The sequence below is a fragment of the Octopus sinensis genome, linkage group LG1 (genome assembly GCF_006345805.1).
Source record: "Octopus sinensis linkage group LG1, ASM634580v1, whole genome shotgun sequence".
Classification (NCBI taxonomy): domain Eukaryota; kingdom Metazoa; phylum Mollusca; class Cephalopoda; order Octopoda; family Octopodidae; genus Octopus; species Octopus sinensis.
In genome coordinates this window covers 21,895,165-21,921,729 of record NC_042997.1, presented here as the reverse complement: position 1 = coordinate 21,921,729, position 26,565 = coordinate 21,895,165, and positions in this window count along the sequence as shown.

The window sequence follows — 26,565 nt, the reverse complement described above, 5'->3', positions numbered from 1 at the left end:
AGGGATTGTATTTCTTTTGTTTATCTTCTTTCTTTACTATCCTGGAATCTTTATAATTTTCATGTCTGGTCTATTATTTTCTACCCTTTTGTCCATTTGAACAGGAATGTCCCTCAAAATCTTTCATTTCTCCGACTCCAGTTCTCTTTAGACTAGATGATTGTACCATATTTCCAGCTTCAAATCCCCAGTTCTTGCACAGTTATCAGTGTCGCGCTTCCATTTCTTATAGTTTCCTTGCGCCAAATTGGGGCATTCTCCCACAATGTGTGCCACTGTCTCGTTCCAAGTTCCACAGGCTCTACATTTTTCTGACACATTCTCTCCTTATATATTTTTCTCAATTTGTTTGTTTTTATCGCTTGAACTTAGGCAGCTACAAATAAACTCTCTGTTTTTTTTTTAATTGCCACTTTTTTTTAACCAAGGCCAGGATTTTGTTCCAAATAAGTTTTCAGTGGCTCTCCAAAATTGGTCATGCAGCATTTCTCTTCGATCTGTCTGACATGCTCTCTTCTTATTTCAGATGCTGTCTTTGTATTTCAAACTCACTTTGTATTTCATATTTGTATTATTATTATTATTATTATTATTATTATTATTATTATTATTATTATTATTATTATTATTATTATTATTATCTCTTAATCACAGGTTTGCTGGAGTCTCGGATGCGTACCGGGCTTACAACCTGCTGCCTACTGAACCATGCTAGTCATTCATTTCAGCTATCTAATACTTGCTTGCTTATCCTGGCTGTGCCAAGGAGGCAAAACTTTTGTAACAGTTCTACTGGGCACTCTATTCCAATTTTCTTTATATTCCTCTTGATGCTTTCTGATACTGTTCCCACGGACCCAACAATAATTGGCACTATCTTCACCTTCTTCATTTTCCATAGCCGGGCTATTTCGTACTTAAGAGGGTTGTATCTATCTATCTGTACGCCTTCCTTCTTGACTATTCGTGGGTCAAAAGGGCATGCAGCATCAACTATATAGCATATGTGGTGCACCTTGTCAAACACCACTAGGTCCGGTCTGTTATGCTCAAGCAACTGATCTGCTTGGATTGGGAAATCCCAGAGAATTTTACTAGTCTCCGACTCTGCCACTCTCTGCAGTCTCTGCTCATACCACATCTTGCCTCTCTCTAGCCCCCACTTTTCGCATAATTTCCCCTGTAGCACTTTCGTCACCTGGTCGTGTCACCACAGCTTGTAGTTGTTTTGGGCAAGTCTAGGAAATTCGTTCATGATACGGGCAATGGTTTCATCCGCTCTCTTGCAGATGCGACACAGCTAAGTACACCACTAGGTCCGGACTGTTGTGCTCTAGCACCTGATCTATTTGAATTGAAAAATCCAAGAAGATTTGCTTGAAAATCTCATAATGTTGTATATTTAAAAGGATAAACCTAGTTTCGGGAACCACACTCGGTTTCAAAGAAATTAACGCACACTATAGCCATTAACATATCAATTCCAGTAACAAAAGCAACAACTACAATAATAACAGTGTCACACTCCTCGAGGTCATTGGATTGCAATTAACTACATCAACCTAGTATTCGATCGGAACTTATTTTAACGAGCCAAGAAGAATGCAAGGCGAAATTAGTCTTTGCGAGATTTGAACTTAAATTGTAAAGATATGGAACTAAACTGGGGTAAGATTATATTCTTTTCGTTGGAGAGTGGCATATGATCGATTATGTTACTGTTTACTCTTTTACTCTTTACTTATTTCAGCCATTTGACTGTGGTCATGCTGGAGCACCGCATTTAGTCGACAAATCGACCACAGGACTTATTCTTTGTAAACCTAGTACTTATTCCATCGGCCTCTTTTGCCGAACCGCTAAGTTACGGGGACGTAAAAATACCAGCATCGGTTAGCATGCGATGTTGGGGGGACAACACAGACACACACACACACACACACACACACACACACATATATATATATATAATATATATATATATATAATATATATATATATATATATAAATATATATACATATATACGACGGGCTTCTTTCAGTTTCCGTGTACCAAATCCACTCACAAGTCTTTGGTCGGCCCGAGGCTATAGTAGAAGTCACTTGCCCAAGGTGCCACGCAGTGGAACTGAACCCGGAACCATGTGGTTCGTAAGCAAGCTACATACCACACAGCCACTCCTATGCCTAAAATTAAAATAATTTGATCCTATATTTAGTTATATCCCTTTACAATTTCAGCTCAGATGGTCAGAATAGGCAGTGAGAAGACAGTACATTTGTGAGTCAAATGTACCAGTATGCTGGTGAGTGCTACCTTGCCAATCAGACAAATAGTAATCTTTCGGTTGTTGTATAGGATGATGAAGCACCACTTCAAATGTGGTTGCAGTATCCTATTGTGGATATCTTATTTTTGATTTGTAGACATTCAGCAGCTGATCATGATTAAGTATTTTCTGAACTCAAAGCTGAAGGCTAGTCTGCTCATCACACTGCTATTTTGTACAATTCTGCAAAAGTCATAAAACTTTACTATTATAAGCATTCATTTTTCATGTTACTATTGCCTGCGTACTATTACCAAAACTTTGATTTAGCATATTTCTTTCAGCTACATTTTATAATGTATCTCATAATTCTTAGCGAACATCATGAAATACGTTATGTAACTCTTCTACCTCCCATTTCATGATTTATATCCCTTATCTGGAAAATAAATAGCAGAAATTTCTAAGAGTAGGTCCCGCGATAGGGTAACATTCTACACAGAAGGCATTTGTCTGCAGAAAATGGAGTTAGATGTGGGCCTTGTGAAACTTTAATAACCATGCAATGATTGATATCTTGCAAGCATTTCTATTTCCCAAGTTCAACCAAAATTAACTTCTTTCTCTCCGCAATTAAATAAAAGAAATATACACAGAACAGGTCAAAAGTCACGCCCAAAATAGGTTCAATACATTCCTGAATTTTCAAAGAATTGCTTCAAATTTTCTAAAATTGAATGAAATAAATAAAATAATGATGAATATATGCGTATTTGTACATGAATAATAATGATAATAATATTATAATAATAATATAATAATATAATAATAATAATAATAAATAATAATAATAATAATAAATAATAATAATAATAATAATAATAATAATAATAATAATAATAATAATAATAATAATAATAATAATAATAATAATACTGCAGTGATATCGCAAAGGTTGAACAAGCACCTGGACGAAAACAAACTGTTTCCAGAAGAGCAGAAAGGATGCCGCAAAGGCTCATATGGCTGTAAAGATCAACTAATGATTAATAAAGCCATAACTGAAGACAGCCACAGAAAGAAGAAAGGCCTCAGTATGGCCTGGATTGACTACAAAAAGGCGTTTGATAGCATCCCCCACACATGGATCCTCGAAACACTAGCCATTAACAAAGTAGCACCAACAATCATAAAATTCATAGAGCACTCTATGAATAAATGGCAAACAGTCCTACACCTCCAAACAAAAGAGGGACTCATGAAAACCAAAGACATCCCCATTAGAAGAGGAATATTCCAGGGAGACACGCTCTCTCCACTCCTTTTTTGTGCTTGTCACTGTCACCTCTATCTGATATGCTAAATAGAACTGGATGCGGATATAAATGTTACGGCAAAACGATCAGCCACCTTTTATATATGGATGACCTAAAACTATACGCTGCAAATGACAAACAGCTGGAAATACTATTAAAGACAGTTCATGGATTTACCAAAGAAATAGATATGAAATTTGGATTAGAAAAATGCGCCAAAGTAACCATGAAAAGAGGAAAACTAGTTAAGAGTAACAACATCACACTAGATAAAACCAATGAAATAAAAGAATTAGACCAAACCAAACTTACAAATACTTAGGAATCCATGAACTAGATAAGACACAACACACACAAATGAAAGAGAAAAACAAAAAGAATATTATAGACGAGTTAGATCAATACTAAAAACAGAGCTCAATGCTAAAAACAAGATAATAGGTATCAACACTTTAGCTGTCCCAGTTATAAGTTACAGCTACAATATCCTTAACTGGACACGAAATGAACTGTCCAAAATAGATAGGAAAACAAGAAAAATAATGACAGGATCTAGGATGCATCACCCAAAATCTGACATAGAAAGACTATATATACAACGTATAGAAGGTGGTAGAGGCCTTATACAGCTGGAAAACTACTATAAAATAACCACCATAGGACTGCAAAAATATCTACTTCAGAAGGAAGGAAAACTGATCCAGATTGCGGCAAAACACGAGCAAAACAAAAAACTGTTCTCAGTATTTAAGGAAGCTGACAAATACAAGCAAGAAATCATACCACCTAATAAACATGAAGAAGAAGAAGAAGAAGATGAAGAAACAACAAAAACTATAAAACAAATGAAATCCAAACTAAAAATAGAACAGCAAAGAACCATGATGAAACGATGGCAAGAAAAGCCCCTTCATGGTAAATACTGGACTAAACTAAACGCAAAAGAAATAGACAAAGAAAAATCCCAGCAATTGTTGAGAAGCTCAGGACTCAAAGCAGAAACAGAGGGATTTTTAATTGCAGCACAAAACCAAAGCCTCCCCACCAGAAATTACCAAAAACATGTAATGAAAAGAAATATTACAAGTAACTGCAGAATATGTGGAGATGGACAAGAAACAATAAATCATATTATCTCTAGCTGCCCAGTCCTGGCTAAGAAGGAATATATTCACAGACATGACAGAGTTGGGACCTTCATACATTGGAAGCTATGCCAACATTATGGAATAACAACAGAAAAAAGATGGTATAGGCACACACCAGAAAAGGTCACAGAAAACGAGAAAGCAACCATACTCTGGGATATGCCGATACACACAGATAGAGAAATTAAGGCCAACAGACCAGATATAGTTGTCAGAGATCACGAAGAAAAAAAATGTTTTCTAATTGATGTATCAATACCGGCAGATGACAACGTGTCTCTAAAAGAAATGGAGAAACTCTCAAAATACAAAGACCTGGAAATAGAGGTAACTAGAATGTGGAATCTGAAAACAGAAACAATTCCTATCATAGTAGGTGCATTAGGCATGATAAAAAAATATTCAGACAAATACATAACAAAAACACCAGGACTTACAAACACATATAACATACAGAAAATTGCACTACTAGGCACTGCACACATCCTACGCAGAACACTTTCCATACAATAACCATCAGAGCATCACAACAAATCACAGCACATACCCAAGGCACACAGAGCTGCGCTCGGTAGTGAAGTGAAAGCACGCTATAAAAATAAAACTACTGAATAATAATAATAATAATAATAATAATGACTATGGCAATTTGAAGTGAGAAATACGAATGTTATGGTCAATGAAGAGAGAAGACGGGATACCAATAGTAATTGGTACACTTGGAAGTATTAACTCTGAACTACGAACATGGCTGAAAAAATTGGTGCAAATGTGAAGGTAGAACAACTACAAAAATCAGCATTGCTTGGAATTGCAAGAATCCTTCGCAATGTTCTTGAAGCATGACTAGTAAACAATTGTCACCTTAGTCTGAGCTGACACTTTCCATAATACCCATCAAAATAAGCTGTGAGTTTTCATATAATAATAATAATAATAATAATAATAATAATAATAATAAGAGGCATGATAGAGCAGCACATTATATTCACTGAATAATTCGCAAAAACTTGGGCCTGTCACATGATAAAAACTGGTGGAAATACAAACCACCTTCAGTGTTTGAAAAGGATCTCATCTCACTCCTCTAGAACTTCACCATTCAAACTGACAGAAAGATAGATGCAAATATGTCATTCATTGAAACACTTCAGATAAAATCATAAATATGACTGTCCCAATCGACATAAATGTATCTGTCAAGACCTAACAAAAACTGAGCAAGTATAAAGATCTTGAAATAAAAATTGGCAAAATGTGGAACCTGAACACTAAAACAACATCTAATGTCATGGGTGCCCTAGGAATGATAGCAAAAGGGGCTGATTGCTACCTGGCGCAGATACCAGGAAACTCCAAAATGGCAGAAATTCAAAAGATAGTACTCATGAGAACTTCCCATATCCTACGTAAAATACTGCCTATGTAATCTCAAAATTTAAAACAAACATAATTTCCTTAAGTTTTCTAAAACATTCTCTAGAACAACACAATGTACAAAACCAAATATGTGACACCCTAGGCATAACACCAACATGAACTTCTAACTTGTTGTTTCTTGAGGTCTCTGGGTGGGACTTGGAGCCAACTTGTACAAATACAAAGCAAGAGTCAAACATATAATAATAATAATAATAATAATAATAATAATAATAATAATAATAATAATAATAATAATAATAATAATAATAATAATAATAATGATAATGATGATGATAATGATGATGGCATAATTATAGATCAAGAAAAGCAAGGCATAATTATAGATAAGGAAAAGCGAAGTTGCTTACTTATCGACCATCATGCCCATTTGATTCCAGGATAGTAAAGAAAAAAGAAGAAAAACAAAAAATACAATCCTTTAAAATTTGAAATAGGAAGAATTTGGAGCATGAGAACAGTAAAGATCGTGTCTATAATAATTGGTGCGTTGGGAACAATATAGACAAATGGCTGAAAGAGGCTGAAATAGAATGCCCGGTAGAGCCCCTACAGAAAGCTTTCTCTTAGGGGCAGCACGGATTATCTGGAGGGTTCTAAGCAATTGAAAGACTGCTGAAACTTGTGGATACCTAAGGTAACCCGCTACCCATATAAATCCTACCAAGAATAAGACCGAACCTGAGCCAAACCAAAATAATAACAATAATGACAATAAGAATAACAATAACGTAATGTAACAACAATAACGTAATATAAATAAAATGTCAAATGTTTTCATACGTGACTTTTGACCCATCTTGCATAAGTAAAGAGTGTGTTCAATTCAATGGAGTGAGTTCAACTGTGCCAATCCCTACTGGCACAATTAGTCAACTTGGTCTAAGGAAGTTAACGTAATATTTTATTATTGTTTGTACTCTTCTCTATTTTGTTGATTTATTACAACGAATATTTTATTTATATTGTTTTTATTACTGTTACTATTCTTTCTATTAAGACTTCATATTTCCTATTGTTACTATTTTCATTGCTTATGTTGCTATTATTATAGTGATTCTCTCTAATCTTGATGTTTTTCATTATCTATGTCATGTTTAAGTTCCTTTCTGTAGCTTAGAGACGAACATTTACCCCAACACATACGCTGTTCCAAGTATGGCTATCAATTATGTACATCGAGTGATGACCCGTAGTTCCAACTTCTCATACCAGGTTTAGTTTTCTTTGGCATGGTTCCAGGCACAATCGGTATCACATTCACTTTTAAAGCTTTAGGAATACGCTTCACTTCAAAGGCTTTTTCATTCTCTGTCTTCAGAATATTCTCATCTGCCGGTAAAATTATATCAATGAAGATCCATTCTTTGGTCTCTTTATTTACGAGAATGATATCTAGTCGATTATACTTCTGCTGTTTATCTGTGTAGATTGTCATGTACCAGCTGAATTCCAAGTGGTCAACTCTACAATTGGCAAGGACTGGTGTACATACCACTTGTCGGTACGCTCTATCCCATACCTCCTGCACATCCCCATCTGTACACTTTGTGCAACTTAATCATGATGTTTTCTGTACACCTTCTGGCCCAGTTTAGGATATCCACTAACTATATGCGTAACTGATTCAAATGAGTTTCCATACAATCTACACAGAAATGTTTCTGCTGTCTTGTCAATGCTAACTTGATTGCGTTTGTTCGCAAAGTTTCTACTTAGGTAGCAAGGATCAAGCTATCTACCTCCAATTTAAAAAAAAAATCATGTCTTAACAATCTCCAGGATCGTTCATCTGCTACAAATAATATTTGTTGGACAAGCTTTCCGGCTGTGACTTTCTCTTTCCAGATGTTAATCTTTTCTTCAGAAGTCCTCTCTTTGTACGCCTTTACTTTCACTAATTTCCTTCTCAGTCAGTGAAACCTGCAACATCCATTCAGTATTCTCTGTCTAAGACAGGCATACGTTGATTTTCTCACCTTTCGAACACTCTCTTCTATTCCACTCAATCCTTCCCCACCTTTCTTCCTTGGTAGATAAAGTCGTGCTACATTACCTCTAGTATGAACGTATCCGTACATGACTATTATCTCTCTGCTACTTATGTCCATTATGACCTGTATATTTTTTGTTTGCTCCACAAATTTCGGCGTTAATGTCACTGACCAGATTGCCTCTATTCAGCTTGGAATTACACAGCTTCTTCATTCTTCTAATGTTCTCTGGCGTGATTTTATTGCCCATCTCTGTGGTTATTATCTGGTTTAACAATACAATACCAACATACATGCATAATTCTCTCTTCACTCTCCAATATACTTATCGGAAGTTCTATTCCATTGCTGTCTACTTTCTTTCCTTTCTCTCCTCAATTCTAAGACAATCAAACGACATACGGTTGGTTGTCTTGTTAGAAAATCCGTATATTCTAAACAAGTGAATGAAGTTGATTTGCATAACAGCTTTTTTGACTTACGAAGTCCGACTGGTCACTTCATGTTAAACCTTATGCTTCTCTTTGGACATATTTATTGGACAGTCTTTCTTGCGACTGCTGTCAATATTAGTTATATATTCCAATCTCTCACGAAAAGGTTGGCCATCTGTCTAGTCAAAAAGAAATTATTATACATAATATCATTAGACTACTTACAAACTCTTTCTTAACGAAAACTATTAAGTCAGCTGGCAGCTTATTATCTATTTAATTTGTCTGCCATTTTGATGGTATTCAGCCAACATCATTAACAATGTCTTCCAATTTGTAATATCGGCACGAAAACTAGTGTTTTAATTTGTTCTACTAAGTCCGTCAGGACATAAAAAAAAGAAGCTCTTATCACCACAGTACACCTATTCCTATCCCCATCTGATATTTGTCTAGAGTGATTTAATGAAAGATTTATATCTATTTGAATGTCATTCAATTATATATATTTTCTCTTCTTCCCTTCAAAGTTGCCTACTTTCTAATACCCTCTCTCTTCCCCTTTCTTTCTTTCTTTCTTTCTTTCTTTCTTTCTTTCTTTCTTTCCATCTCTCTCCTTTTTCTTTTACTCATTGAGATATGTATGTGCCTGCTACTTGTATGCTCATGCGTACAAGCATATATGCACACATATACACAAATATGTATGTATGTCATTATTCAGATATCTTCGCTGTTAACTCCGTAAAGTCGGCATCTGTTGTTACAACTTACTGCTTTTCCTACATCTCTGTTCCTTTTGAAATTCAGGTATTTGGTTGATATTTCCTGTTCCTGGATTGCAAGCACATATCCTTCAAAATGGGAGGTTGCTGGTCCATGATAGACTGCTTTAACAATCAATGTTACTATCATCTCTGAGCTTTCTACTAACATATCCATACATGGTCTTCTGCTCATATAGGCTCACCCTTTCACCTTATGATACGTTGCGATAGAGTCGTGCTACTTCTTCGGGCATGTATTTAAGGTTATCAGGCAAGGAATGCTGCTCAAGGAGCTACTTTCCAAGTTTTATTATCTTATCAGCCTCACGCATGCAAACTTGGTCAAGGGATGCACTTCAACACTTGATGGTTAAAATATGTTACGGAAGGGATATGATACAACATTCAGAGGCATTGTGGGTCGATATTAAGCCTCTGTCGCTTTGCTTTCGTTTTAGGTAGAGGCGGCCTACGTTACTGTTGATGTGGAAATTATGTGTGCTTGTTAGTATCTTCCGAGTTTTCACATCATATGTATGTATGTATGTATGTATGTATGTATGTATGTATGTATGTATGTATGTATGTACGTACGTACGTACGTACGTGCGTGCGTACGTATGTATGTATGTATGTATGTATGTATGTATGTATGTATGTATGTTCATATTGGTATCGGCTTGGAAAGGAGACAATTTTCGTTTCTGTCATTATTTTTTGAACTTGTCATAAACATGACAATCAAATTTGCCAAGTTGGAAGGTAGTGGCCCCTACTCCAAGTCTAGCGTAAAACAATCTTCAGTAAGAGCATTTATGGATAACCTTTCCATCACAACAGAATGGAAGCAGATGGATTTTACAACGACTACAGAATCTTTGCACTTGGCAAGGATGTTTTTCAAACCTGTCGGTTGTGGGTCTCTGTTGCAGAAGTGGAAGATGATCGATAAATTTTGTTTCTCACAATTCAGAATTGCCATTATTCTACTATGGAGCACCTAAAGAAAAGTCTGGGGAAGCTCTTCGATTCACTCTAAAAGATTTTACAATCATTCAAAGACCACGAACGATACTGAATCTGGGCTTAGCAAGCTCGATAAGATTCAAAACTTAGATTTATCAACAATCTATCCAACCACAATTTATTTGGTTTCTTTTTGTTTACACAGCTCCATTGACTTGTTGATGGAGGATCTCCTGTACCTTCAGCCGATTGCATTTCACAACAAACAAAAGAGCAATTCAGTCTGCGACGCAGAGAAGGGTGCCAGGTGTATTTGGATTAAGAGAGTCGCTGGATTACAAGTTGGTGCCTGATCATTTCCGAGTTACTCAGTTTGATGAAAGTGTCTAATGCTAAAAACACTTGGAACACTCAATGGCATTACCGAAGAAAGGTAAAACATATATAAATGCGTTACAGAATTCCAGACCAGTGTTAAAATAAACCATGTGACATATTCTCGACAAATATACAAGTAACTTTTTCGAATTTTGGTGAATACATTCGTATAATACAAAGAAAGTAATTTGTGCCAGGTTCGGCATACGAGGGTGCCAAATGTTTTATCAACAGATCCATCTCCTCTTAACAATATAATATGAATGGTTGTTCTTTTGTACTCTTAATGTGATCCTTAAATAGACTCAATAAGAAATTATGCTATTCGTATTACAAGTAAACTTCATCCACCGACTTTCCACGTAGCTTCCATCTACGCAGTTTCCCCATAAGACTTGGGCTGATTCGGGCATTTCGTAGGAGACATTAGACCAACATGCGTCTCAATGTTATCGAACCCAAAATCTTATGACTAAAAAATCTTTAGCACTAAGACACTTTCTTACTGAATTGGTTCATATATTAAGGTAATTGTGTAAATCCTATTTTCGCAATTTTTATTGCTCAAAAAATGTCTCTTGTCGACTGAAAATGGTTGATCTAAAATCAGAATATTGAAGAAGAGAATAAAATATAAAACAACTATAATCTGTACCCCATTCCATAAGCCTCACTTGTCTATTATTTAATACACACACACACACACACACAAACACACACACACACATACATCACGCTCACACACACGTGTGTATGTATGTATGTATGTATGTATGTATGTATGCATCTGTGTATGTATACTATTCATACAAACACATACATACATACATACACACACACATATAAGATATATCCCGAAATTAAAATTCCTTCCTTATATTTAAATTCCAATGTTTGAACACCTAGTAGCATATTATACTTATTTTTTCATCTCGCTTTGTATTTTTTTTTTACCAGAGTTGTAATTTTACACTTACTTCCCTATTGAAAAGAAGTATTTTCATTTAATTATCATATTACCATCTCAACCTCTTTATCTTCCCTCTGCTAGGTTCTCCTAAGAACAAGTAATTTGCAATATCTTTTTTCCCTTATCATTTCGATTTACTTTATCATTTTCTACATAAACGGTGGTGTTTGGATATAATTTTGTTACGTAAATTTTATGATGCCAATCACCAGTAATGACTGTGCTAGGGTAGACTTGTTTCAGAATAAAAAAAAATCTATTGAATTAATGATGGTAATTTATGGTAATGATATTAGTAGTAGTAGTTGCTGTTGTTGTAGTTGTAGTAGTTGTAGTAGTAATAATAATGGTTTCAAGGTTTGGTACCAAGCCAACAATTTCAGGGAAGGCGTAATTCGATAACATCGACCCCAATCCTCATCTCGTACTTATTTTATCGAAGCCGAAAGGATGAAAGGCAAAGTCGACCTCAGTGGAATTTGAACTGAGCACTTAAAGACAGACAAAATGCCGATAAGAACTTTGTCCGTCGTGCTAACAATTTTGCCAGCTCATTATCTTAAACAACGAGGCCATTTGCGAGTCCAAATTTGTATGTGACATAATTACCTATAAGCTGGTCCCACTCTTGTTGGGAAGGACTGACTCAAAGGCCATTGTCAGAAACATGAGTGATATTGCCAACTCCTGGTTAGTAGTCACATTTGTCGTGAATACTAACCAGGGCAACTGACCAGTAAAGACTGGGAGGGGTCACACTGACGTAAAAGTTTCCATGACTTCGCAAGACCAGAAAACAATGCAAATGTTATGCCTTGTAAAGCGTGCTGAGATAAAAGTCTTGAAACTCAGTTTCCAGAATAAATGGCCTAGATGCCTGTAAAACGGCAGCAAAAATCACTCAGCAGTTTTAAAGTTTTCTATCCGAAAGATTTAAAAGGAAAAGCACAGAGACAAGAGCAGCAAATCAGAAAGGATGACGTTCTTAAGGCGACACTGGGCACAAATCAGAAAGCGTGGAAAAACATCGTAATACCCACTAGGAGCCCCAACTCCCAGATTGACCTGGCGGGAATCACTCATGTAAGAATCATCCACATTAACAGCAATAACAACGAAAACTATATCATCAGGAAGCCATTCGTTCACTATAGCTCAAACCCATTCACTTATAAAGATGGGGAACAAAGGAAGGTAATTGGCGACCGACAAACTTGTTTAAAACCTGAAATAAAAAAGGACTACGAAAGAGTATTCAAGAACAAACATGATGAGGAGTACACCGCACGTGAAGATGGAATCATTAGGCAAAAAGCCGATCTCAAGTGAGGATCTTTGTCTCCTGTGAAAGTGAGCCCTTCTCAAGTAAAGGAGAATTCACTAAGATAATGATCTTGACAATTATTCGGAAAACCAACGATACTGCAATAGAAATTTTAGAGAAAAGGAACGTGAACGATTTAGAAGAAGTACTGGATTATCAGGATCAAAGAATAAAGAATCTGCAGAGTACTTACGTCAGAATAATCTATCCCCCAAAATGTACGATATTACTCCGCAAGAATTCTTGAATCATCAGCGTCAAATAACATAATCAGGAAAGAGAGAGGTATCTAGAGGGAACATCAAAAGAGTAAAATGATTTTTTTTATTTCCTTCAAACCCAGGATCTCTAATACTTAAATGTATTTAAGTGCTTCTGATTCGTGATGTGTTGTGAATAAAATATATATATATATATATTGATTATTTAATGACGAGCCATCAAAAGCACAATTATTCAAATTAATATATTATTATAATGCTAGCGTAATATGGCTACGTTATATATATATATATATATATATATATATATATATATTATATATATATATATGTGTGTGTATATATAACGTATATATATATATATACATATATATATATATATATATATAGAGAGAGAGAGAGAGAGAGAGAGAGAGAGAGTTTTACAATATTTCTTGAGCTATTTCCTGCAATATTTACAAGTTTCATATAATTTTTAACCCAGTTGATTACACACACGCGCGCGCGCGCGCGCGCACACACACACACACACAAATATGTATTGTAAAACACCTTCCACTCTATCCACGCTTTTATATAACTTTCCTATACCACCCAAGATTTCTGTGAGGACCCCCGTTTAACATTCTTCATATTTTGTAGTATTTCTTAGAACACTTGTTGCTAAAATACTGGTTTCAAATATTGGCACAAGGTGAGTATTTTCGAGGAAATGGGTAAGTCGAATAGATCGACCCCAGACTCAACTGGTAATTATTATATCGACCCCGAAAGGATAAAAAGCTAAGTTGACTTCGGTGGAATTTGAACCCAGAACTTCCTATATTTTACCCAATTGTCACTTAAATGGCATGCACTGCTCTCTCACTCAATATTATTATTATTATTATTATTATTATTATTATTATTATTATTATTATTATTATTATTAATATTATTATTATTATTATTATTATTATTATTATTATTATTATTATCATTATTATTATCATTCAGTAGTTTTATTTTTATAGCGTGCTTTCACTTCACTACCGAGCGCAGCTCTGTGTGCCTTGGGTATGTGTTGTGATTTTTTGTGATGCTCTGATGGTTATTGTATGGAAAGTGTTCTGCGTAGGATGTGTGCAGTGCCTAGTGCAATTTTCTGTATGTTATATGTGTTTGTAAGTCCTGGTGTTTTTGTTATGTATTTGTCTGAATATTTTTTTTATCATGCCTAATGATAGAAATTGCTTCTGTTTTTAGATTCCACATTCTGGTTACTTCTATTTCCAGGTCTTTGTATTTTGAAAGTTTCTCCATTTCTTTTAGAGACACATTGTCATCCGCTGGTATTGATACATCAATTAGAAAACATTTTTTTGTTCATGATCTCTGACAACTATATTTGGCATATTGGCCTTAATTTCTCTATCTGTGTGTATTGGCATATCCCAGAGTATGGTTGCTTTCTCGTTTTCTGTGACCTTTTCTGGTGTGTGCCTATACCATCTTTTTCTGTTGTTATTTCATAATGTTGGCATAGTTTCCAGTGTATGTAGGTCCCAACTCTGTCATGTCTGTGAATATATTCCTTCTTAGCCAGGACTGGGCAGCCAGAGATAATATGATTTATTGTTTCTTGTCCATCTCCACATATTCTGCAGTTACTTGTAATATTTCTTTTCATTACATGTTTTTGGTCATTTCTGGTGGGGAGGCTTTGGTCTTGTGCTGCAATTAAAAATCCTTCTGTCTCTGCTTTGAGTCCTGAGCTTCTCAACCATTGCTGGGATTTTTCTTTGTCTATTTCTTTTGCATTTAGTTTAGTCCAGTATTTGCCATGCAGGGGCTTTTCTTGCCATCGTTTTATCATGGTTCAGCTTCCTTAAATACTGAGAACAGTTTTTTGTTTTGGTCGTGTTTTGCCGCTATTTGTATCAGTTTTCCTTCCTTCTGAAGTAGATATTTTTGCAGTCCTATGGTGGTTATTTTATAGTAGTTTTCCAGCTGTATAAGGCCTCTACCACCTTCTATACGTTGTATATATAGCCTTTCTATGTCAGATTTTGGGTGATGCATCCTAGATCCCTGTCATTATTTTTCTTGTTTTCCTATCTATTTTGGTCAGTTCATTTAGTGTCCAGTTAAGGATATTGTAACTGTAACTTATAACTGGGACGGCTAAAGTGTTGATATATATAATCTTGTTTTTAGCATTGAGCTCTGTTTTCAGTATTGATCTAACTCGTCTATAATATTCATTTTTTATTTTCTCTTTCATTTGTGTGTGTTGTGTCTTATCTAGTTCATGGATTCCTAAGTATTTGTAAGTTTGACTTTGGTCTAATTCTTTTATTTTATTGGTTTTATCTAGTGTAATGTTGCTACTCTTAACTAGTTTTCCTCTTTTCAGGGTTACTTTGGCGAATTTCTCTAATCCAAATTTCATATCTATTTCTTTGGTAAATCCATGAACTGTCTTTAGTAGTGTTTCCAGCTGTTTGTCATTTGCAGCGTATAGTTTTAGGTCATCCATATATAAAAGGTGGCTGATCGTTTTGCCGTAACATTTATATCCGCATCCAGTTCTGTTTAACATATCCGATAGAGGTGACAGTGCCAAGCAGGAAAGGAGTGGAGAGAACGTATCTCCCTGGAATATTCCTCTTCTAATGGGGATGGCTTTGGTTTTCACAAGTCTCTCTTTTGTTTGGAGCTGTAGCACTGTCTGCCATTTATTCATAGAGTGTCCTATGTATTTTATAATTTTGGTGCAACTTTGTTAATGGCTAGTGTTTCGAGGATCCATGTGTGGGGGATGCTATCAAACGCCTTTTTGTAGTCGATCCAGGCCATACTGAGGCCTTTCTTCTTTCTGTGGCTGTCTTCAGTTATGGCTTTATTGATCATTAGTTGATCTTTACAGCCATATGAGCCTTTGCGGCATCCTTTCTGCTCTTCTGGAAACGGGTTGTTTTCGTCCAGGTGCTTGTTCAATCTTTGCGATATCACTGCAGTAAATGCCTTGTACATTGTAGGGAGACAGGTTATAGGTCTGTAGTTTTCTGGTTTTGCTGTCTCATTTGATTTGGGAATTAAGATGGTTTTCCCCTTCGTGAGCCATTCAGGCATTGTCTTTGGCTCTGCTAGTATGTTGTTAAAGTTTTCAGCCAGCTTTTTGTGCATTCCTGTTAGATATTTCAACCAGAAGTTGGGGATCTTGTCATGCCCAGGTGCCTTCCAGTTGCTTAATCTTTGCAGTGCCTGGGTGACCTCTTCAGTTGTTATGGGGGTCCAAAGTTGCTCAGATGCTGAGTTTGTTGTTTTAATACTCCTTTTTTTTGGTTGTTCCTTCGCCAACCATATTTCTCTCCAGAATTCTTCCACTTCTTCTGCCGTTGGTGCTGCAGTGATTTCTATTTTATTTTTGCCAATTTCTTGGTAGAACTTTTTGGTGCTGGAGTTGAACTGTTTGTTTTGTTCAAAGAAACGTTGGCGTTTCTCGTACCGGCGGATCCTTTGTGCTTTGGCAAGGATATCTTGCTTTAGCTTTTCTTTTATCTCAGGTAAATCTTTTTCTGTGATGTTGTATTTGCGGAGTATTTTTGTTTAGCGTTGATTGTCTACTGATTTCATTAAGAATCGACAGATCTTTTCTCATTTTTTGTATTTTGTTTTGGATGTTATTTATCCACAGGGTTTGTTTGGGTGGTGGTACTCCTGTTTGGATGGGTTTGAGCGACTATCCAGCTTCTTTTGTGGCTGCAGTGGCTGCTGCGTATACTAAGTCATTTAGTTAAGTGATATCGCTTTTTGTTTCAGTGGCTATTAGTTCCGTAAATGCTAGATTTATGCTGTTTATAATTGGTGTTGTTGTTTTGTCTATTTTGATTTTTGGGAGGTATGGTCGGTGGTCAATTTTGAGCTCTGTGGTTTTCAGTTCTTTGATTATTCTACTTTTTATAGTATCATAATCATTAGGCTCCCCTTCGTTGTTTCCAGGTTTTAGATTTGTGTCGCTTTCTTTCTCATTTGTATGTTTGTTTGTCGTGTTTAGGCTTGCTGTTTGTCGTGTATTATTATGCATCCTTACGGTCTGGGTTTGTTGTGTTTTTTTGTTTACATCGTTTTTGTTGGAAATGTTACGTTTGTCTTCGTGTTTTACTGTTTCAGTGTTTATATTATTTGGCATTGTTGTGTGACTTCTATCTACATTTTCCTGATGTATTTTTTCTTTTAAATGTTCTATTTCTATTTCTGATATTTCTTTTGCGTTGAGAATATATCTTCGTACGTTAGCTAGTTTATTAGGGTTCATTGCTGTATCCAAGTCTTTATTTATGTTATTTGTCTTTCATATTTTATATGTATATGTTGTTGTGTTTTCGCTATTTGGGTAGAGCACTGCTGTAAAGTAAGCGTGTAGAATTGAAATGTATTCCTCACGTGTCCATTTATGCCTTTTTGGTTTTATTTGCGGGACCTGAGGAACAGCATCCGGCCCATTATTTTGACGGTCCTCATTTTCGTAGGGTACCGGTCCGTTCATTTCTGTTGTCACATTGTTTTGCACGTGTAGTTTTTCGTACATTTTATGTTGTAAGTTTACAGTACGTACTTCCCGTTTGTTATTCTTGGGTTGAATAATACCGGTATTATTTAATTTATTCGTAGTTTTTTTTTACATGGTGTTTGGGGCCGGAGATGATCTGGTGTTGATGGATCGTAATGTATCACGCATGTTTACATGTGTTGTGTTAGAGGTGGAGATGATAGCGAGTTAAAATACATCATTTCGTTTTGAAAATAGGAATAAATTTCAATGAGCATTACTTACTCGGATATAGTCCAATCCTTTGTCAGTTATTTTTTAGCTCCATGCGATGTCTTTGTTTCCGATGTTTGTGGATAGATTTCGGAGCACTGTTTTATCGCTCTCACATGTTAAACGTCCCCGGTGTTCTTCTTCTTCTTCTTCTTCTTCTTCTTATTATTATTATTATTATTATTATTATTATTATTATTATTATTATTATTTCTGATGTTGTTGTCGTTTTCATAGTTATTATTAAATTAATCATCTAATTGGCTATTTTTAGGTTTATGATTCAATTTCTATCCATTTAGATTTGGGCTGATATTTTGAAGCAAGTTACATGATATATGTTACCGTAAAATGAAAAGAAAAAACAATTTGATTTGGTTTTTATTATGTTCAGATGCCATCCATTTTCAACTCATTGTTGCTTATACATCTCTTCCCCACCTTTTTTTTTTCATTAATTCGTTTGAATTATTACTATTGATTTTTTGTTGGCTTCTATCTGTCAATTTAGCATTTGATATGTTCATACTTTTTTATTCTCTGAAATTCTGATGTGATCATGCAACATCGACGTTGTTGCAATTTAATTTAATTTAAACATTCTATACCAATAACCATTACATACTAATTTCTAATAATAATAAATCAACGTATATATTATTAAAACAGGAACTTGTCTAAATAGTTTTAATTGAAAAATGTTAAACAGAGTAAAGCATATATATCAAAGTATATTTAATCTCCCTGAGAATGAGTTTGGATGTTTTAGAGAGAGAGAGAGAGCGAGAAAGAGGGAGAGAGAATGGGAGAGAAATAGAGAAATAGAGCAAGAAATGGAGAGACAATGAGAAAGAGAGAGCGGAAGAGAGAGAACGGAAGTGTGAAAGAGAGAGAAAAATAAAGAGAAAAGTAGGGAGAAAGAGAAAGACAGAGAGAGGGAGAGAAAAAAATAGAGTGAAATAAAGAAGAAAATAGAAAGAGAAGTAGAGAGAGAAATGGAGACAGAGATAGGGATAGGGAGGGAGACAGAGAGAGAGATAGATAGAGAGAGAGAGAGAGAGAGAAAGAAAAAGAGAGCAGGAAAAAGAAAGAGCGAGAGAGAGTTGTACTTTTCCTGAAAGCCGATAAAGCAGGAATATGCGTTCTCTTGTTTCATGGTAAACAGTTTCTGATGTAGTCTTGAATTATTGAGTAACATTTGTGCAAATTCTATGTTGGTGAATAGAACAGCATACATAGAAAGAAAGTGACAAGCGAAAGATCACGATCAGTGTAGAGACAATACTATATAAGAAGCATGCATTTAGATCCACACCATTCGCCACTCACTCTACTGATGATAGTTAAATGAAGTGAACTAATTTCGATTTACAGTTCTATATTTAAGAGAATAGGATTTATGTACATTATTTACATTATTTACATTATTTACATTTGACGTATATTTGTCCTCATCTTCTTTGTAGCTAACACAACGCTTCGGCTGATATACCCTTCAACCTTCATTAGGTGTTTTGGGGAGAATTCCGATTCTGGGTTCTCATTAGTAAGGTATTTTTCCATGTTGTTGTTGTTGTTGTTGTTGTTGTTGTTGTTATTATTATTATTATTATTATTATTATTATTATTATTATCATTATTATTATTCAGGTCACTGCCTGGAATCGAACTCGGAATCTTGGATTTAGTAGTCTTAACCACTACGCCATATACCCAAGAGTGCGGGCTACTAAATCCAAGATTCCGAGTTCGATTCGAGGCAGTGAGTAATAATAATAATAATAATAATAATAATAATAATAATAATAATAATAATAATAATAATGATACTGATAATAATAACATCGAAAAAATACCTTAGGAATCAGAACCCAGGTTCGTAATTTCCCCCTAAACACCTGCTGAAGGCTGAAGGGTATATCAGCCGAAACATTGTGTTAACAACAAACAAGATGAGGACAAATATCCGTCAAATGTAAATAATGTAAATAATGTAATTTCGACATGCCATTACATGCCCATATTGCTCCTCAATGAATTTCAAAGAAAGTCTCCTTGATACATCATAATCAATAGTTGGCTCTAATGATCGTATGATAACTTTACGCAACCATCGTAATTTATATCGCCTACATGTTTTGCTGAAGGTAGCTGCAGTTGACCGAAAGAAGACCAGAACGTAATCTATCTATCTATCTATCTATCTATCTATCTATCTATCTATCTATCTATCTATCTTTCTTTCTTTCTTTCTTTCTTTCTTTCTTAAGACGTGCCCAACCACTGCACACCAAGAGAAACAACAACAACCACTACCACAACCAAAACACTACGAGAAAAAGCTCTACTACCCACACCACCATCAACACAGAAGACGACAAGAGAAGCACACGAAGCTAATCCGTCAACAACCAAAAATTATTCAACACCTGAGAAAATACCAACACCACCAACAACAGCAAGAACCAAAGGAACAGAAAAACAAAGAAAATATACAAAAACTGATTCCCCATCCCTTATACCGCACTCACCACACACAAACACTCAACAACCAACAGCAACGAAAACAACGGCACAACCACTTACACAGACATACATAGAAGCCTACAACATACCCCTATCCCCTACTGATTCCTCAGAAAATTCGTCGGAAGACGAAACCAGTGAGGAATGGTAAATAGCTAGAAAAGGAAGGAAAATAAAGAGCAGAAACACAACCAAACCAAATGCAAACACAAACAAAGCAGGAGGAAATACATCTCCCGAAGACATTTCAAAACCCAACACAAACAACAGCCACACCAACACCACAAAAATATATACAGCAAACATGTTCACAGCTATAGACACCAAAAACACAAATTTGATGGAATACATCAAATCAAAAACAAACATAACAGAAGATGACGTAAAAACAAACAATCACCCACACACAACACCACCAGACCACATCAAAATATTACACATCTCCAGAAGTCTGCACCACACACTCAAAGGCATTTTCCCCAGTGCGGTTGGTGAATGCCAAAAATTACTCACAAAGAAACTTTACTGGGATCTCCTCGAGGACAAACCAAAGGAGGAGAAAGCAAAAACTTTCGAGCAGTAAGTAACCCTCTGTTCCTTTCACTTGTATTCTAATTCATTAGGATTATGATCAAGATTGGTTGTGTAAATGCGCGTGGCTTGGGGTCCCCTTGGAAACAAGGGTACCTCTTAAATGACATAAAGTCACACAAGTTAGAAATCATAGCCATAAGTGAGACCAGACTCCACAATCGGCGAGCCCTAAAGACCATGTTTGGCGGACAGTTCAACATTTATTTTTCCCCCTGTCTGGTAGTGGCACCGCGGTACTTTTTCGCAAGAGTCTGGATCTCAAAGTAAAGGCAATATTCGTAGACCCGGAGGGTAGACTGGTCGTCCTGGATGTCGACGGCAGCAATGGGTTCGCTTTTCGACTCGTATCAGTCTACGCACCGCCCTTAACAGGTCGGGCGGAATTCTTTCAACGTCTAGAAGTATTCTTGGGAACGTCTCGTCCTTTATTCTTAGTGGGGGATTGGAATGCTACCTTGGACACGCATGTAGACTACGTGGGCAGAGATAGGAATAGACGGGGATGCAAATGCCTCAGAGACCTGCTCAGACGCTTTCAACTGTCTGACAGGTTCCGACTAGACTACCCGAATGCGCCAACGTGGACATGGAGCAACCGCATCGGGTCGTCGAGATCGTATCTAGATAGGATACTGTGTAGGACAGTAGATAGAGATAGCATAGGATGTTTACAATTCCACATAGTCAGCTACACGAATCACAAACTTGTGACATGTACGCTAGACTTAGGTAAGACACTTAGGCAGGGTCCCGGATACTGGAAACTAAACGCGTCTTTCCCATCGAGACAGGTTTTCAGAGACCGGATTAGCGCACTAGTAAAGAGGGCTTTGACGGGAGCCATCATCAACAACAAATGATGGTTTGCAGTAGAAGTAGAAGCGATTAGGTACAGCAAAGCACTAGCCATAGATAGAAATAGAGTAGAGGGTGAGCTAGTTAAGAAGCTAGAAGAGGCAATTAGAAGTGGCATCGCATCCGACGTTTTGGCGGCGAGGTTGGCCCTCGACCAACACTTCAACGCCAAACACGAAGGGTGTGCTATCAGAGCTAGGATGCGTGCTCTAAGGAACGAAGGTGTTGGAGCCGCGAGAGAGGCCCGGGTGGCTGAGGCGCAACAGGGCAACAAAGCCACCATTCGGTCTCTGGTAGATGAACAGGGGCGCGAATTGCTCAAGCCAAGTAAAATGCGTGAGGCCTTTCAACAGCATTTTGCCCGACTGTTCGGGACGAGTGGCGGGCACGAACGTAGGGTGGATTTCAGCGCCTACCTACACAGCCTACCACGACTCTCGACAAGAGAGGCAGGGTGCTGCGAAGGTGCCATCACGGCGGCGGAAGTGCAGGACGCGATGGCAGAATGCTCGAGGGACAAATCGCCGGTTTTGGATGGTCTACCCTACGAGCTTTACAGTTGTATGCCAGACTTGTTTGGAGACGTCTTGGCAGCGGTGTACTGCAACTGGCAGCAAAACGGGAGCATTCCTGGTTTTGTGAGCCGAGGAGCCGTAACACTGCTGAAGAAAGAACTAAACAAGGGAAATGTAATAGATAACTTTAGTCCCATCGCTCTACTTAATGCAGACTTGAAAATTTTGGCCAAGGTGTTAGCCAAGAGGTTGGCGCTTGTCATCGAGAAACTGGTCGACAAGACGCAAACGTGCGCCGTGCCGGGCCGGACCATCCATGACAACCTCCACCTGATGCGCTACATCATAGACAGGGTAGTTAACGAACCTGGCATGGGTGGGGGCGCTGATCAATTTGGATCAATCGAAAGCTTTCGATAGGGTAGACCATCGATACCTGGAGGCTGTCCTCAGAGCCGCTGGCTTCGGTCCCGTCTTCCGCGGCTGGATAGCCGCTTTGTACAGAGGCATCCGTTCGGTAATTCGCGTAAATGGACATCTATCAAGACCTTTCGACATCGCACGTTCGGTCCATCAGGGATGCCCCCTCTCATCACTTCTATATGTATTGACTCTCGAGCCATTATTGTGGAAGCTGGCAACTCTGAGAAGCATCCCGCGAGAACTGGGATGCGGGACGAGCGTGTCTGCATACGTGGACGACGTCACCGTCATAGTGTCTAGCCACGAGCACATCGAGCAGGTCGGCGAGACACTGAAAAACTACGAAGCGGTGATAGGAGCGAAAATCAACCGGGAAAAGTCAGTGGGCTTGCGACTAGGCACCTGGAGAAGCAAGCCCATGCCGTCCACCAGCGCCTCCGTCGTGGGACGTTGGACTAACGGTCCGGTCGAGTTGCTCGGGGTCTGGTTCGGTCCGGACCTCCAAATGGAGAAGAACTGGAACGAGATAACGAGTAGGGTGGTCACGCTCGCCCGGCAATGGGCCGAGAGGAAACTGTCCCTAAACGGTCGGGCAGAGGTGGCGAACACGTACATCGCGTCCGTCATCTACTACCGCCTGACCGTCGTGCCTTGTCCTGACCCTACCATCACCAAACTAGAACGCATTCTCTTTCGCTTCTTGTGGAAAGGATGCGTCCCGATGGTCAGGCGATCCATTTGCTGTCAACACCCGTTAAAAGGAGGACTGGGCATGCCGTGGTTGATGATGCGCAGACACGCGCTGAGAATGCGACATCTCAGGCTCTTCATGGACGACGAGGAACAGGTGTGGTCGCCGTTTGTGAGGCACGCTTTCCCGCAGCTCGTCTCCATGACCGAACTGCAGTCGTGGATCAAAAAGAGGCCGAGGAAGGGCGAATGGCACCGCGAGTGTCGCGTTGCTCTCAAGCAACTCTGCCGTCCCGAGTCGACCTTGAGTGACTCCATCACAACCCAAGCATTCTATAGGTGATTAGTGGAGGGGAGGTACGACGACGATCTTGGGGCGAACCTGGACGTCGACGAGGAATACCTGACCCGCCTGTTCGGGACGACTTTCGGGCCAGGGCCCATGGACAACTTCCAGAGATCCCTGGCCTGGCAATGCTACCGAGAAGCGCTACCCGTTCGGGATAAGCTCTACAGACACGGCTCGAGAAACACAGGGCCGACCTGCCCGAGATGCGGTCAGAGCGACGAAACCGTTCTGCACGCACTCGTGCAGTGTCCAACAATTTCCGACCTGTGGGCTTATGTCGAATAACTGCTGTCACGTGTGGGACGAGTCAGTTTATCAGCTGAGTCTATCGTCAATATTGTCACGCCTCCTTTCTTCAAACGGGAAGGAAGAGCTTTTTCATCATCCTTGTGGCTATGGCGAAAAAATGTATCTGGTAGACGCGTCTGAAAGGATTGGAGACAAACACTTTCCTCTCTGGTCAATCTTTCATCAACTTCTTCAAGTATCACTTGAAAAGGAAAGTGAGAGTAGAGAGGCAAGTTTTGTCTAGCGAATGTTTTAAAAAAAGATGGGTGAATTTTAGCAAGGATTGCACGTATGAATGACGAAGCCACCTTGAGCATAATCCTATGAACCCAGAAATTGAAAAGAGAGGGTTACCCACTTGCAAACAAATGTGGTAACAATATTGACCGAGGTTATATATAACAATATTGTTACATATAACAATATTGACCGAGGTTACCGTGGTCTTTTTCGTAGGCTTTTCTTCCCACAGATAAACCTTATCTGCTTCCCCCTTTACACCGTACATCATGACACTGTGATACACGATCCCTATTGATCCTTTTTTTCCTCTTCCCCTTTTTCCTCTTTTTTTTCTTTTTTCTTTTGTTTCTTTTTTTTTGTTTCTTTTCCTTTTTTGTTTCTTTCTTTTTTCCCTTTTACGATCCCTTTTGATCGAAAACCTACTCCACTTTTTTTTTCATCCCCCAAAAGAAAAGTTCTACCTTGTAATTTGTCTCACCTGTGTGCAGCCCTGTGTGGCTAATAAAGAAACTTATCTTTCTTTCTTTCTTCCTTTCTTTCTATGTATCTATCTATCTATCTATCTATCTATCTATCCATCCATTGTAATTGTCCCCTCTGTGTCTAACCCTGTGTGTGGCCAATAAGGTTATCTATCCATCTATCCATCCATCCATCTATCTATCTATCTATCTATCTATATCTATCTATCTATCTATCTATCTATCTATCTATCTATCTTTCTGTATGTCTGTCTGTCTGTCTGTATATCTGCCTGTCTGTCCGCCCGTCTGTCTGTCTATCTATCAATCTATCTATCTATATTCATGCATGTATGTATCCATGTATACATGTATGTATCATGTATACATTTGTATGTATGTGTGAGTGTGTGTGTGTGTATGTGTGTGAGTGTGTGTGTGTATGTATGTGTGTGTGTGTGTTGTTGTGTTGTGTCTATGTGTGTATGTATATGGTAAAAAGTAACATATAATCAGGATACAAGTTCCATTCGATCGGTTTTTGGTCGCTTGTGCATATCAATTGACTGGAAAGAGACTACTAATAACGGTTCGAAATGCATTCACAACATTTTCAGGTAATCACGTGTCCTTTGATGTTAATTGCAATACATTGTGCATCAGGAAGGTCTGTACTTAAGTTTACTAGAAAGGATTTTGGTATGGAAATGTAAAGTTCAATAAATTTGTTTCTTGTATTGAGAATTATAGTTGGGTAGCAAATAATTTGACGTTTCTTTAATATAAATTCATCTTATCCACTCTACTCCAATTCTATGCAAAATAAACCAACAAAAAAATGAAGGCATCTAAATTCCTTCTCATGACTGTCAAAACTGGCCAATCTCTTGATACATAACAAAAAGCAAGTAGAGTCAATAGACCGTGACTCCTTGAAAGCGCAATAAAGAAAATTAAAAATGTGATTAGTATTTTCTTCACAATCCATTTGTTTTCTGTCAATCGAAACACTGATTAAATGACATTGTGTTTTGTATGTGTTTAATTCTGTTTACTTTACATATAAGAAATATATCAAGCTTTCCAAGGGCTTAGAGCACGTTAATGAATTCCTAGCACAAAAATAAGCATTCATAAGCGTAGGAGTGGCTGTGTGGTAAGTAGCTTGCTTACGAACCACATGGTTCTGGGTTCAGTCTCACTGCAAGTGTCTTCTTCTATAGCCTCGGGCCGACCAAAGCCTTGGATTTGGTAGATGGAAACTGAAAGAAGCCCGTCGCATATATGTGTATATATATACATATGTATATATATATATGTATATATATATATATATATATATGTATGTATGTGTGTGGATATGTTTGTGTGTCTGTGTTTGTCCCCCCCCCAACATCGCTTGACAACCGATGCTGGTGTGTTTGTGTCCCCGTAACATAACGGTTCAGCAAAAGAGACCGATAGAATAAGTCCTAGGCTTACAAAGAATAATTCCTGGGGGCGATTTGTACGACTAAAATGCGGTGCTCTAGCATGGCCACAGTCAAATGACTAAAGCAAGTTAAAAGAGTAAAAGAGTTAAAAC